Source organism: Grus americana, chromosome 5 (assembly GCF_028858705.1).
Source record: "Grus americana isolate bGruAme1 chromosome 5, bGruAme1.mat, whole genome shotgun sequence".
Classification (NCBI taxonomy): Eukaryota; Metazoa; Chordata; class Aves; order Gruiformes; family Gruidae; genus Grus; species Grus americana.
In genome coordinates this window covers 40,296,414-40,310,650 of record NC_072856.1, presented here as the reverse complement: position 1 = coordinate 40,310,650, position 14,237 = coordinate 40,296,414, and the positions used below count along the sequence as shown (strand labels likewise).

The 14,237-nt window shown below is 35.2% G+C and overlaps 1 long non-coding RNA gene across 1 annotated transcript in view; it reads right to left on the bottom strand.

The window, feature by feature from the left end:
• Positions 1 to 4,123, bottom strand: part of LOC129206956 (uncharacterized) — a 33,842-nt gene extending 29,719 nt beyond the window's left edge. The window contains exons 1-2 of the long non-coding RNA XR_008577328.1: positions 4,024 to 4,123; positions 794 to 902 (exon numbers count right to left, since the gene is read on the bottom strand). This is a non-coding gene — a long non-coding RNA (uncharacterized LOC129206956). The remainder of the gene's footprint in view (positions 1 to 793; positions 903 to 4,023) is intronic.
• Positions 4,124 to 14,237: the final 10,114 nt, after the last annotated feature.

Genomic DNA, 14,237 nt, shown 5'->3' with positions numbered 1-14,237 from the left:
TCCATATTAGAGCAAAACAAAAGAGAAAAAGAGAATGACTGAGAGCACTTCATCTAAGAGTGCCCAGGAGCCTCACAATTGGTCCATGTTCCAGAAACCTGTATTCAAAGTATTCCTCCAAAGCAGGCAGAATGGAGATCTAAAAATAAGTGGCCTACCTCTGACTGCATCACTGGTAATAATAGATCATTGCAGTTCATCATTCCTCATTTAATAAAGGATTGATCAAATCTGATCACCTCACACCAGACCAGAACTCATGTGGAGATAACTATCTAGATCCAGCATGGCTTATAATGTCTCCAAAGTGAAGATAACGCCCCGGTTGGCTTGCTGCCTCTTGTGAATCTGGTTCAACTATGTACTGCATAGATTGCTTGTACGCTGAACTCGACTGAGAACTAAGGGCTGCAATTGCCTGTGTATGTCCTTCACTAGTGTAACTCTAAGTCTCATTTTCACAGCCTACACCTCCAAGCAAGTTCTAGTCGGTTCTGAAGGTGTTCAGCACTGGTGAAAATTATGATTAAACTCAGCAGGAGAAATGCGAATAAGTAAACGTGATATAATGCCAAAGACATGAGAGATTAAAAAATAGCAAGAAAATTATTTCTGTCCATGAAATGAAATCATAGCAGCCTCAGGCAGAATTTATAATACAGGTTGGTGAGCATTTGTAGTAAAGGGCTTAGCTGAAAAAGATAATTCATCATTCATTCATATAATTAATCATAAAAGTATTTATAAATTTATCAAACAGATGAGCCAAAATAAAATTTCACCTTAGACTTACCAAGACTGATGTGGGGTGATGACGTATTTCTTTTACCTAACAGCCTGATGTGTGGTAAACAAAGGGGAAGATTTCCTTTGAGCAAAGAATTCACATTTATCCTGGGGTCCTGGAGGTAAAAATGACACCATCAGCCCTCTCCCCTCAGTATCAAATTCCTCTTGATGCCTTCATCTAGGGTGGGTGGTCCAGGCTGAAAAGCGCCACCACACTTGGCTAAGAGGACCACATGTTTGGACAACCAGCAACTCCTAGATTCAGCAGCCAAGTTAAGTCTAAAGGGATGAAAAACCTTACTTAGGTCTCTTAGAAGATACAGAAAGTAAACTCAGTTCCTAGTTTGATAAGGCTACAGTGAGAAATAGAACAGAGGAACAATGTAGTTTTTAAGCAAGCTTAATTCTTTTATTATCAGGACACAGAGCTGTCGGTGTACATTACGACAGTGTAGAAGGCAGCTCCAATTTGCCCTCAGCTGGCCTTGCTGCAGGAAACCCTTTGACACCAAGAAATAACAATAAGCTATGTTTTAGTCATTCTGCCATGACATTTACCTCCTTTTTGTTTAGTACATAGTAAAATACATTGTGGAGGATTCACGAGTTCTCTCCAACATGTTCTTGTTTTACCTGTATAGCACTCTCACTATATTGAAGTAGCACTAGAAGGCCGCTGTGCAACAGAGACTCAGACTTCTTTTATGTACGTTTCCTCCACCTAAATCTACAGATTCAACGGGAAAGAACAGGAAAGAAAAGAGACTAAACTTATAGGCAATGCTGCTATGAATTATTATTGTTTCCATCCCATTCAGAGCCCCTGTTGAGAAAGGTGCTGTAAAATTGCCACATTCAGCGAGAAGCTGTACAGAGGTCTCTTTGTCAGCTACTGTAACGTACTATCTTATTTCTCTAACTCAAACGGCGTGCCTGAGATAAGGCTTGATTAATTAAGGGCTTTATGATTCTTCCATAAAAGACATTATGAAAGTAAAATGGTACCCAAAGAAAGCTCGTATCTGTACTTTAATTTAAAGTTTGTGTCTGTGTAATGGCTTCAACTGTGCATCAGCAATTTTGTAAATGCAGTTTGAGTAAACGTTATAAACCTAAAAAGAGCAGCTGTTAAATCTCTCCACAACATCTGTAACACTTCTTTTAAACATTGGGAAACCTGTTCTCTCTCATGATTAACTTCACTTCTTGTTGGGTAATATTATATAGGACGGATACGCCAACTGTTGGGGACTTTTTTGTTTTCAGTGGTTGTTTCCTTTCCACTCTAGTTGAAAAGTTATTTTTTTCCTTTTGTGTGGTCACAGCCTTAGCAGGGGTAGCAGTAGTACACACATTTTTCTTTCCCAGAGAAGTTAAAACCGTGCTTTAAATATATGATTAGCCTTATTTAACATCATACGTAATCATAATTATTCTAAATATTCAAAAAAGACCTGGGGAACCAGTGAATATATGGAAACAATAAACAGGATGATACCAGTGTATTAATATTACTTTTAGTAGTGCTTTAGATAAAATTACTGTTTATTTCCAAACAAAAAATTGTGTACCTTGAAAAACAGAAAATCAGAGTCCTTTTTGGCACAGTAAGTCAACACCAGAGTCAATAGCTTTGTTCTTCATTTATCAAGATCTACCTCTCAACAGTGAATTATGAGACAATATAATAATCTACATCAAACTGTCTTTACTTTTATACAAACTGAGTTTTACTGTGTCAGTCTTGTCAACACTGCTGAATATTAATGTGAATAAAGTTAATTGCTGGGTGGATAAAGGTCTGATGCAGTCAAAGTGAAAGAAAGCACCTAACAGAAATCTGTCATTTATGACAAGCTGCAATTTATTTCTACTCCATGATATGTACTGACAGGTTTCAAACCTGCCTCTAGTCTTTACCATAAATTGCAATTATTATAATTCACCGCGACATTTGACCCAGAGGTTGGGATCTAGTTCACCACATATAAAAGACTTCACATCTCAGGGAATTCATTTGCAAACTCCAGCATGTATTTCTCATTGTGAATCCAACTGTTTGCACTCAACACTGAACATGCACAGTAAATTTTGTGACTTGCACTGCTTGAAAAAGAAATAGCACATTGCTTTATCTGAAACATGAAGTGTTTATGACAAAATATTTACAGATATTTAAAGACTAAGATTAAATTTCAGTATGACTGTACAATTATTAGTAAGTTTTACAATATTAGACACTGGTGACATATTAGCCTGGTGAATTTTGCTGAGTATTTTTATAATCGATTGTCAATTGTATTAATAAATGTTGTTACTGGTACCATCAACAACACAGCTGAAATAAATAAACTCAGTTTAGTCCCTGAGGTTTTGCTCATCTGTTACTCAGTATAGTTTATAAGAAAACTGGATGAGTATTCAATTTTTGGACCCATGCTAAATTCCCAGCCAGACTGAGTTTATGGTGAATGTATCTAGATCTATAAACCTAGATTCAAAGTCTGCGTTTATTATGAGTCTTGTCATTTCTTAAGCTTTATAAATGTAACGTACAAGTACATAAAATCTCTCTTTAAAATTATATCAATTTAGAAAAGATCACAAAGGTTTTAAAGTTAATCAGATGATGCAGGTAATAAGAAGAAATGTGCTACCTCTAAACCATCAGACTTTTCAAGAGATTTAAAATTCTTCAGAAGACTCTGTAGTGAATCATGGTAATTTTATTGCTCTATGTAAGTTTGTTTCATATTAAATTAGGGCTCTACCAAATTAAAATATTTTCTATTTTATTTTTTAAAGCTATCAATCTTCGACATAGTTTTGAAAAATGCAGTGCAAAAAATAAACCTGTACTACAGATTATCTATTGGAAACATGACGCTTCACTTAGTTTTATTTTGGGTAGCATACTTCCCTTCAGGAGAACGAACTGGAACACTCATTTGTATATGTTATGTGCCCTTCACGTTTAAAATCCAGGAAAAGCAGTTAGCAGCTTTTTTGATGTCTGTCTCTCTGGTTCATCCTTTTCCTTATATTTGATTTCTTATACCTGATTTCTGATACAAGTAGTAGCACCTGTGAAAGTAGGACTGAGATTTATGATTGCTGAGTACACTTTTAATTAACTACACAGCTTTATTTACCTTGACTGTACCTTTGCCTTCTCAGGCCCATAGTTTGTAACTAAGCAACCATCAATGAATGTTCTTCCCTCCATAAAAGTACCTTTTTTTTGCTGAACGTAATCATCTGCATTTCCGCAAAACCTCCAAATTCCCATCGACTTCACTGCGACCAGAACCAGTGTTCTCTTCCTACTTCTCCACACAACTGCATTAACAGTCTAGAGACAGCTTTTAGACAACCATAAACAGAGAAAACAAAATAAAAAAAATTGATAACATTGCTTAGAACAGCAGAGAGATATCTACTTCTCTCAACAGAGCACATTTTCAGTTGCTTCTAAATGAACAACCTGCTTGGCTGAGAAACTGGTAGAGACATCCGCAGCATCACACCAGGGAAATCATACATGGAGCACTAGATTAAGCTGAGATATTACATGGCTTTTGTTAGCAAGACTTCAGGCTTTCTGCAGATTGCTATCACGCTGGAGCACAGACTTGTAAGCTGAAACCATTACCAACAGAGTGCATAAATTGGTGATGAATGACAAGGAACGGTGTCTGAGGAGAGAGGAGTAGGAGCGCCGTTCTGCCAACCACGTGGACTAAATATAGAGAAGTTCAGGGTTAGCAGAGGGAGGCAGAAATACAGAACAATTTACACTGGTTTAGATATAACTTAATGGTATCAGAAAATTTGTTCAATAAAAACTCTAAAAGAAAGGTTTATGAAGCTAGCACTGTCCTGGTCTTAAAAATGATTGTTAGCCAGCACCCTTTCTGTCAACCATTCCTTATGTAGCTATGTGGGTTTTATTGATAAAAGAAAACTGACAAATAAATGCTTTAAATGTTTAAATGCTCTACAAACATTTAAATATATATATGGTAAGAGGGTCTTGATTTGTTTTTCTCTAGTAGCATGATAAAGAATACTAGCTTTTGACAAAAAATGTAATGGAATAACATTGTGGTGAAATTATTTTGCCTTAGTGGCCGCCTCTTATTGTGCATTTCTCCATGAATTTTATTTGAAATATTGAAACTGTCTTACAACAAAAGGCATTTTAATGCTTTTTTCCACATATTCTTTTTCTAAGTGGTGCTGGAACTATTAAGAATGAAAAATTGCATACCGAAGATGTTCAAGGCTTGCGCCATTATTTGTAGACATATAGAGAACAATAAGAGGAAAGAAATACTGTAACAAAGACAGCACAAAAAAAATCCATATCTGAAAAATCAGGTTCATATGTGAACTTTTTAAAATAATTAGGTATTCCAGGGAGGATTCTACATTTCATTTGAAACATCCCCATTATTTGCAGTGCTACAATCCATCTGCAAGTTTACCAAACGAACAAAAAGTAGTGACTTGGGTAGCAATGTGAGAACAGTAATATCTAAAAGCATTTTTTCTTTGGTCTTTACAGAATAAAAAGCAATCTATAAAACAGTCTCTAGTTTCCTGAAAAATATTAAACCTGCAATTCAGAGCTGTAGCAAACCTTCGGTGCAAGATACGTTATATCCTTTTTAACATGTCATTTTGAGTATCCTTTGTCACAAGCAAATATTTAATTGTGTGATTAAGCCTCTGTTTCCACAACCTTTACTAGAGATACTAGTAAAACAGTTCCCTATGGCAAACAAGCAAAAGCAGTACATCCCAGGATTAATACATTTCACATGCTCTCCCTTTCTGAATCATTTCATTTAAACATGCACGTACTTTCTGATATCCTGATTATGTATACTTAGAATATAAGTCCCTGAAGTATTGTTCTTCTTAGCTAAAAGTATCTGGAAGAAATGTTTATAGTTGATTCTGGTTTAATTACCAGGACCTAAAAACATTTTGGCAGAGACTTCTTGTAAATCCCTGCCTGTAACAAAGCTAGTTGTGAGAGCTACATGTCTGGAATTCATGATCTTATCCCACTGCCTACTGAGCATATGTCTGAATAAGAAATTATGATAAATTGTATGTTCACTAGAGCAATAGTATATATCAAAGTTTGGACAGATGCAGCATGTAACCCGTCCTTTCTTGACTGGTTAGCCCTTCCAACTGAGGTAGTGAACCATGCTTATTATAATCAGGTAAAAGCACCACCTTCTTTGGTCCTGAAAAGTGTCGTTACTAAGAATTAAATCTTATTACCAAGAACTTCTTTTAATCAGAATTTCTAAATACTCAGGAAATTAAGCAAAGCCTTCAGCACTTGTCCATGGAATCAAATCTACTATACATAAACACCTTATAAATCTGCCAAAAAAGATAAATCTGAACAGCAAGACCTTTTTTTCCTAGACATATGCTATGCTTTTAATAAGGACCTGGCTCATTTTCAGGCTTATCTTTTTGTTAAGGCAGAACTGAAAGCAAAAGCCTTGGAAGCAGTTAGAAAAACAGTGTAATCACAAAGATACCATTATCCTGTCTCTTGTAGCTTTTATATTTGAGCTTCTCGAAGCTACGGACAGCAAATTACTCATTTGATACCTGAGCTGCATAAAGAAGATTGAAATCTGGGCTGTTAATGATCTTTTCACTCTGTTTGGGAGATTCTCTGTAAGAGCTCATGTGTAGCACAGATGCTGGCTGTCTACATTATTCCTAGGCACCCAACAAAATACAGAGGTGGAAAGTGTCATTTATTCTAGATACACTAATGCTGAAAGAAATCTTATTTCTGTATAAAAGCTCTTCTAAAAAGGAAATGGTTTTCTAGGAGACCAGATACAACTTGGAGAAAAACATTAGGTTCCTTTTTTATACTTTTTTTTTTTTTTAGTATGTGACCCAAATTACTAGATACTTTAAATGAATAATCAACTTAAATGAAACAGAAATTTTGACTAGCAATTAAGGTGGTGATTAATAAAAGTATAGACAAATAAAGGATTTATTCAAAACAAGATTATCCAGGTGGTATTTTTATGCCTAATCTTTTAAAAATGCTTTAGACTGAAATGAAATGTATGTGATAAAAGTGCACTACTTCTTATTTGGCTAAAGCCACAAAGCAATCTTAAAATTCTGGTTTGTCATTGCTATATAGAACTTCTTATTATAAAGTTCCCCCAGAAACTCTGGGGAGAAAGGAAAAATACCATCATCACTGATGGTACAAAGCGGGAGCATATGAAAGATGAACTGACATGTTCAAAGTCACACAAGTGTGGGAGATCTGGAAATTCAGTTTGGGCATACAGGCTTCATGCTGTAATCAAAGCATATCTGTCTGCCTTCCACTTCTCTTACGCTCTTATTAACCAGGTAAATGCAGCTGTTCCAGCATGCCATTGCGAGTTCCAAAAATCATTTAGCATGTCATTAATTGTCTTTGATCCTTTATCACGCACTCAACTTGGTGAAATGTGTACATGGAATTAGTATGATTTTACCCTTTTTATCATCTTAGAGATGGCACATACCAGAGAGAAGTGCAATCCTCAGCGTCTGGTTCTGAACGGCCTCAACAGAGGAAATAATACTATTTTATCAAAGAAAAGGCTGATCAGGTTCTACTGGGCACTTCAGGAAAAAATCTTTTCTGTAGAGTCAGTCCAGAGTGCTTATTCTACAGGCATAGCGAAAAGGCCAAAGTCTGATTTAAGATGTTACAGATTCCTTTAATCTATTTCTCTGTTTCTCACTTCTGTTACCTACAAGTTTCTCACTAATTTATAACTTTTTGAATGCTAATCCAGCTCTTCAGGGAATACTTTAAAAATAGCATTTCCTTCTTTGTTAAATTTTTAAAATTTTTTATTTGACCAATCTTAGTTCTAAGTATCTTTTTGTATTTTCTTAATTTTTAGAGAAGTCTTCAGATTCTCAGTCAAGGATGAGGAAAGGAGTCATGCAGTGCAGGTAGCAGAGATCTCAGCAGTGAGCTCTTAAAGCTTCTCCAAGCATTCCAGTTTATAAAAATAGTGGGATCATACATTCCAGCAAATACATAGTTCCTTCTAGTAGAAAACCTCGATGAATAAATCAAATTTCAATTTTTAACTGCCTCTATTAAAAAATGCAGTAACCAAATAACTTCTATTTCTATCCTGCAAAGATTTAATGCAGAAAATCTGCAAAAATAACCAGAAGTGGATTTTCACTAATTGGAACGATTAAGGGAAAGTCCTGTTACACTGCCCCAAATTCTTTCTCCAACAAAACAAGTTTAGCGTTGAAACCTCTGTGCTGTGTTACATTAAGTTATATGTTATATTGTTATATGTTATATTGTTATAAGTTATAGTGTTACATTAAGCAATCACGACATTAATTTAGTAAGTAAGTGCTGTTAGACAACTATTCAAAATAGAAAGAAATCTAAAAAAAAGAAATCTAAAAAAAGTTCATCTATGACAACAGCGACCTCAAGAAATCATATTTTTCTTTTAAAGTCAGAGGTAGAGTAACTTAGCAAACCCCATTGATAGAATCACAGTGTTAAAGGGAGGCAATATAAAAACAAGACTGCATTTTCTTATTAATTTTTTTCCTAGAATCCAAGTCCAAAGTTACTGAAGAAGAGAACCTGAGATACTGAAAAGAAAGGGAAGAAACCATTCACTCCATGAAAAGAGGCTTATACGGTTTAACTTAGTTCAGTTTAGTTCAGCTTAGTTTAGCTCAGAAGAAATAAAAATTTGCATGCATGAAGTAATGGAAGCATTTTGTTTTGCTTCTCCTCTAATTTTAATAAATCTAACTGGTAAGACTCTTGCACGCTTGGGAAAATCTCACACAGTAGATCTCCAGGTCGACAAAGTGCCCTCTGAGATTTATAGAACAAAGAGATTACAGAACCTTAAACAAACATTTGGGGGCAATGAATTGGGTAGATAATGGTGAGATTTTTTCTATGAGGTGGCAGGAGATGAACATCTGTGGGGAAGGCAACAGCACAGAAATTTGCCTGACATAAAGTAAGAGAGCAGTTCTGATGGGGAAATATAGAATGAGCATATGTCTGCTCCACATGGATATTAAACTTTGGATGACATTTTCCTTAAAAAAGGAAAACCACTTTTAATATTTCCTCTTTTGCTGTGGACTATCTGCTCCACTGTTTGTAATAATTTGCGAATCATCCTTCAGGCACCACTTAACCTATCTAAATGAGAAAAGATGAATTTGGAATACCATCAAAGCATATATTGAATAAAAAGAGCCGTTCTGCTTCAGCAGCAACACAAGAGACCTGTTTTTTTATTATGCATGTGAAGTGTTTAATTTAAACTGTTAATAGTTAACCAGGTCTGGCCTAGAGCTATGCAGATCTGGGGAAAAAAAAATCCATAAACAAACCCCCTCTACCTCCCTTCAATTCCTTCTCTAAAGTCAAACAGAGAGAAAAACATAATTCTGGAAAATACGAAGATTGCTTATGTGAAATATTTTTCCCCCAGAATGTGCAGAGCAAGAAGGTAAAAAGTTTATAGCTCATACTGAAAAGCCCAGCAGCCTTCAGGTTACCTGTATGAAAATGTCTGGAAAACAGGAATACCTTACAATGGAGTTTGAAGTTGAGCTAGAGGTTGTCAGGGGAGCACAGCCAAAGCATTTATGAAAAAGGTATCCTAGATGCCTTGGGTTTTCAGATCGTTAGGTGTATGTGACTTTGCACAGAGGAATCCCAGCCTCAGCACGGAGCCTAACTCCATCTCGCAGATTAAGTGAATTTGCCATTATTCAAAAGTGGGTTTACATATTTGATTAATAAATTCCATTAATAAAATATATGTATCATTCATAATGAGTAAGTTTATTTTAATAAGAAAATAACTATTCCTATATTGAAAGCGTTCAATAAAATTCCATTTTGGGGAAAAAAGGTATTATCCCTTTTTCTTATCCTGCTTTTGAAAGATTCCAGAAATTTTATAGTTTTAGACTTGGCATTTGATTAGCTAGAAATATGGGAAAATGCCAACATAATATACCTACCATAGCAAATAAATTCTAAATTAAATAGTATAGAATCCAGACACTGTGTACTCTTCCATAATTAAACTAGCATATATACAGTTCAAACAGAAGGCAAAAGTTCAAGATCTTTGCCTAAAGCATTTATATTTTCCACTGAAAGTAACTATTGTCCAAGGTTGTCTGTTTTTGGCGTACAGATTTCCAATCATTCCTTGCTCAGTGTGAGAAGAAATTCAATATTAAAGAGAGTGAAAATGAATTTAACTGCCTAATCATTCTCTACTAAAGTGATAAAATATGTACTAATAGACATTAATAAACTAAAAGAAAGCAAACAGAGAAGAATAAATATATAATTTCTTGCTTAGCAACAGTTCTAGAAAAGGATAACAATTTTAGCCATAAATTACTCAGATTGTTATATTCTGATAGTGTCTAATAAGGGACAATAAAAAAGATGCTGATCAGTAACCAAAATTAAATGTTATCCAGTGTTATAGTCTTGCAAAAGAACTTTCCCAGGCCTGAAAAGGTTTATTTCCACAATAATCTCTTAGGAATTCAGCAATACTTCCTTGATGACAACTGGTGACTCTGTTTTCCTTTGAGGCCTGTCTCGGTTTGGTTAACAACAGACTTTTAAAAGGTAAATATACACTTAATTATTTCTCTTCCTTTTCATAGTTTGATCTGATGGAAACCTAGCTTACCAAAGCATCCACATTAGCCTTTGCTGTTAATATACAGACAAAATACTGGTTCTCATATCCAAATGGATTCTGTTGGACCCTAAGCAACCTTTGGAATCCATATGTCATGGCAGCCATAACAAATCATTCTTTTTTTTCTTTCTGTTGCCAAGTACTTTTGGATTGCTAAAGCAAATCAAATGATATTTAAGTCAGGCTGTTCCAAATCTAGTGGCAACATAAGACTAATGGACTACTTCACCTTTATATGACTTTGTCTGGTTTTTAATCAGCCCAAGTGACCATGCTGGAATGAAACTACTGTGGTTTATGGGACCAGAACTAAGAGTCAAGAAGAGATGAAAATGGACCTAACATAATTTACCAGTCACTTAAAAATGTGCCCCACGTTAAAAAAAACCAAACAATAAAAAACTTCAACAACAACAAAACCACTTGCTTATGTAAAGTGTTATTTTAAAACACTGTAACTATTCTTTTCCAAAGAAATACATAAATAAGTATCTGAAAACTGATTTTTCTGTATACAGTTTACCCCCACTCCAATTGCAAGTTGTGCAGATCCATAAAAATGAATGGTCGTGTAGAACGGGGCAGAAGAACAAGGCAAATATATTTCTAACACTTGATTCTTAATACTTGTTTAGATTTTTCTGTGGGTTAATTAAAAATCTATGAAAGTTGGGGAGATGAAAACTCGAGTTAAATTTTAAGACTGTTATTTTTAATATAGTAATAAACAAAATAATGCAAGTTAAAGTTCATTCCTTTTTTTTTTTTAACTGGAAAAAGTAAAATAATAAAGTAGTAGGACGATAAATGATATTGGCTGAACAGTTAACATAATACAACTTAAATGCATCATCCTTGTACTTCCAGTAGATGGCAGGTATAGTACTACAAAGTTTTAAAAACTCAACAAAACTCTTTTCTTAACTTTTTAAAACAATAAGATGCTATTATCTGGGAAATTTTGCTTATGATACAACAGTCTTTCCATATACACGTATTTTAACATTTAATATCTTTATGGCAGATATACCAAGAAGAAAAGGAATGTTTCATACAAACATATTAAATACTAAAAGCAAATTATAAAGTAATAAAAATAGAAAGAACACACTGAACACCACTCACAGAGAACCGGAATGCTCAGAATAATATTCACAATAAAATAAAATCCACAACTGGCAATCTTAAAATACGAATTTGACACAAGAAACTTTGTATTTATTTCTCTTTCTCATAAATCTGCCTCTTTTTAAGGCAATGGCTATATTTTTTTTCCATGAAGGAACTTTCAATTTTCTGTTATGCGTTACTGAAAAATTAAGAACCATGAACTGACAGTCAAGCATTTGCAAATTCAGAGGTTCCAGCAATAAGGTTGTCAGCTAAACCAAGCTCAACATGCACAAGAAATGATGACTTTTTGTAATTTTTTTTTACTTCAAGATTGAGTAATAAAACCCTACTTGCAGCAGAGGAGTCCCCTTTCTCTCAGAGCACAGGATAGCTAATGTTCTGTTACAGATTAGGGACAAAGCCTTTCATTTTCTTTCCATTGTTCAGTATGTGACCCCATGCCTTGTTCACTGCACATTGCTACAACTTCAAACCACTCTGAAGCCGATCTTATTAATTTCTGTAAGTGCTTTTTTGTGTGCTCATCAGTTTCATAATGTCATGAATGCCACTTTATCTCAACCAAGGTTTGGTGAGTTGACTTTCTGATATCATCGCTGTTTTAGAAAGGGGAAAACTGAGATGCTTTGAGATTAAGGTCAAAAGTATTTGCAAACGTTCACAGAACTGTCTGATGTTTTGTGGGGTGGTGCTGGTGCTTGTTAAGTGTCACAGCAAAACAAATATATTAAAAACAATTTTTATGAATTTTCATTTCAGTCATGAGTGCAAGTCGAATGCAAAAAGAGACAATTGCACGCTTAGCAACAATTTCTGAGGTCCGTGGTTTAAAGGAAAAGACTTACATCACATACAACCTGCCATTAAAATCACAGTCTAAATACGATTTTTGAGGCAGGTTTTCCCCATCTTCATCATGAAACCATATCTTGTGTTCTTTCTATTCCACACCTTATTCCAGCTTCTGCACAAAACAGAATAGCGCCTACTTTCTAGTTGGTTTCCCTAGACATCCGCCGTTTGGAAACACAGCACTGAAAGAAGCATGTGGAGTCATCCCACAAGCGTGTTTAATGTTCTTGGTTTCTCTGCTCAAACTCAATATATGAATATTAATTATTCTGCTTATTTCCCGTCTTGCAGCTCATATCCCCCAACCACCTCTCATTAAATTCCAGATGGTTTATCTTTGTCCTTAGTTAACCCTTCTGTCCTCTAACCAATATTGGCATCCATTGGTTTTCCTTTTTGTTTTCTTTCCATCCAGCCTTCTCCCTGGCTTCTCATGTCCATGTACCTGCCAGACTATTTCACTTCTTCCACATTCCAAGTCAGGTCAAATTTTCCTCTGTAGTTCCTATCCCTCCTCCAACTTCCCCTGAAAACAATATGCTGGTATCTTGTTTCAATCTTCCTACACAATTGGTTTTGGTTTTGTTTTAACGGCAACTCATTGCCCACCTTCAATGTTTCAGAGTTTAGACACCCGACTCCCTTCTTCTGTCTTCATTATTTCTCCCACGCTCAGGTGCTACGAGTCCCTTCACCCCAGTTCTAAGGTGCCAGCCTTGAATGAGATGTTTTCATTTTTTTCTGTAGTCTGGAAATCACAAAGCAAGGTATTATGTCATATCATTAATAATCCTAATAACATATGATCATGACCACATCAACATCTATTATGCTTTTCAGTCCAGTGCCTAATATTGACTCTCTCCCTAAATGGAGAAGCTTGTGCAAGGAAGCCTGGCTTTTGTCACATACTCTAAAGTTTGCCTGCTCGGTCCCACTGTGAAGATGGCAAAAGTCCAATCTTGTCAGTAATAAGAGGTGTGAGGGATGCAAGCGATGATGGAATCAACACTGAACATTATGGAGCATCTACTGAGCATGTACAAACTGAAGTTTCTTAAAAGTCTGTTACCTGAACAAATTTTGCCATTTTAAGGAAATGGAAAGACTTCCATATGAATAAAAAAACTGCCAAATCTCCTTTTCTGCTTCTAAGTATTTGAATTGTGGAGTTTTTCAAGGAAAAGAGCAAGAAAGTCTTTCTACATGCTAATTTATTTCCCTCGGCTTCATTCCTGGAAACCATAAATTAGTTTTGGCCGAATTAAAAAATAAAGCAAAATAAATTCTTGTGCAGGTGCCAAACATGAAAGATTTCAGCAAAATGCATAAATTCAAAAAAGCTGTATGCAACAGATAACAGAAAAGTAACTTTAAAAAAAACCAGGAAACTTTAACAACAGGTGATGATATCAGCTCTGCATTTAATATGTGTTCATACAAAGCACATGTGGTAGCAATAGCCATACAGAAAAAAGCACTGTTCATAACTTTCCCAGTGTTTCATCTGCACTCTGCCTATTCCCTGCTTTGGTCATTGCGCTGAGGTCATAGTTTGGATCACAAGAGTTGGTTTGGGTTGAGTAGAAGAGGAATTTCTAGTGAAGCCAACTACATCTTTAATGCAATCTTACTTATTTATCAAAAAAGTACAAAAATCTGTTT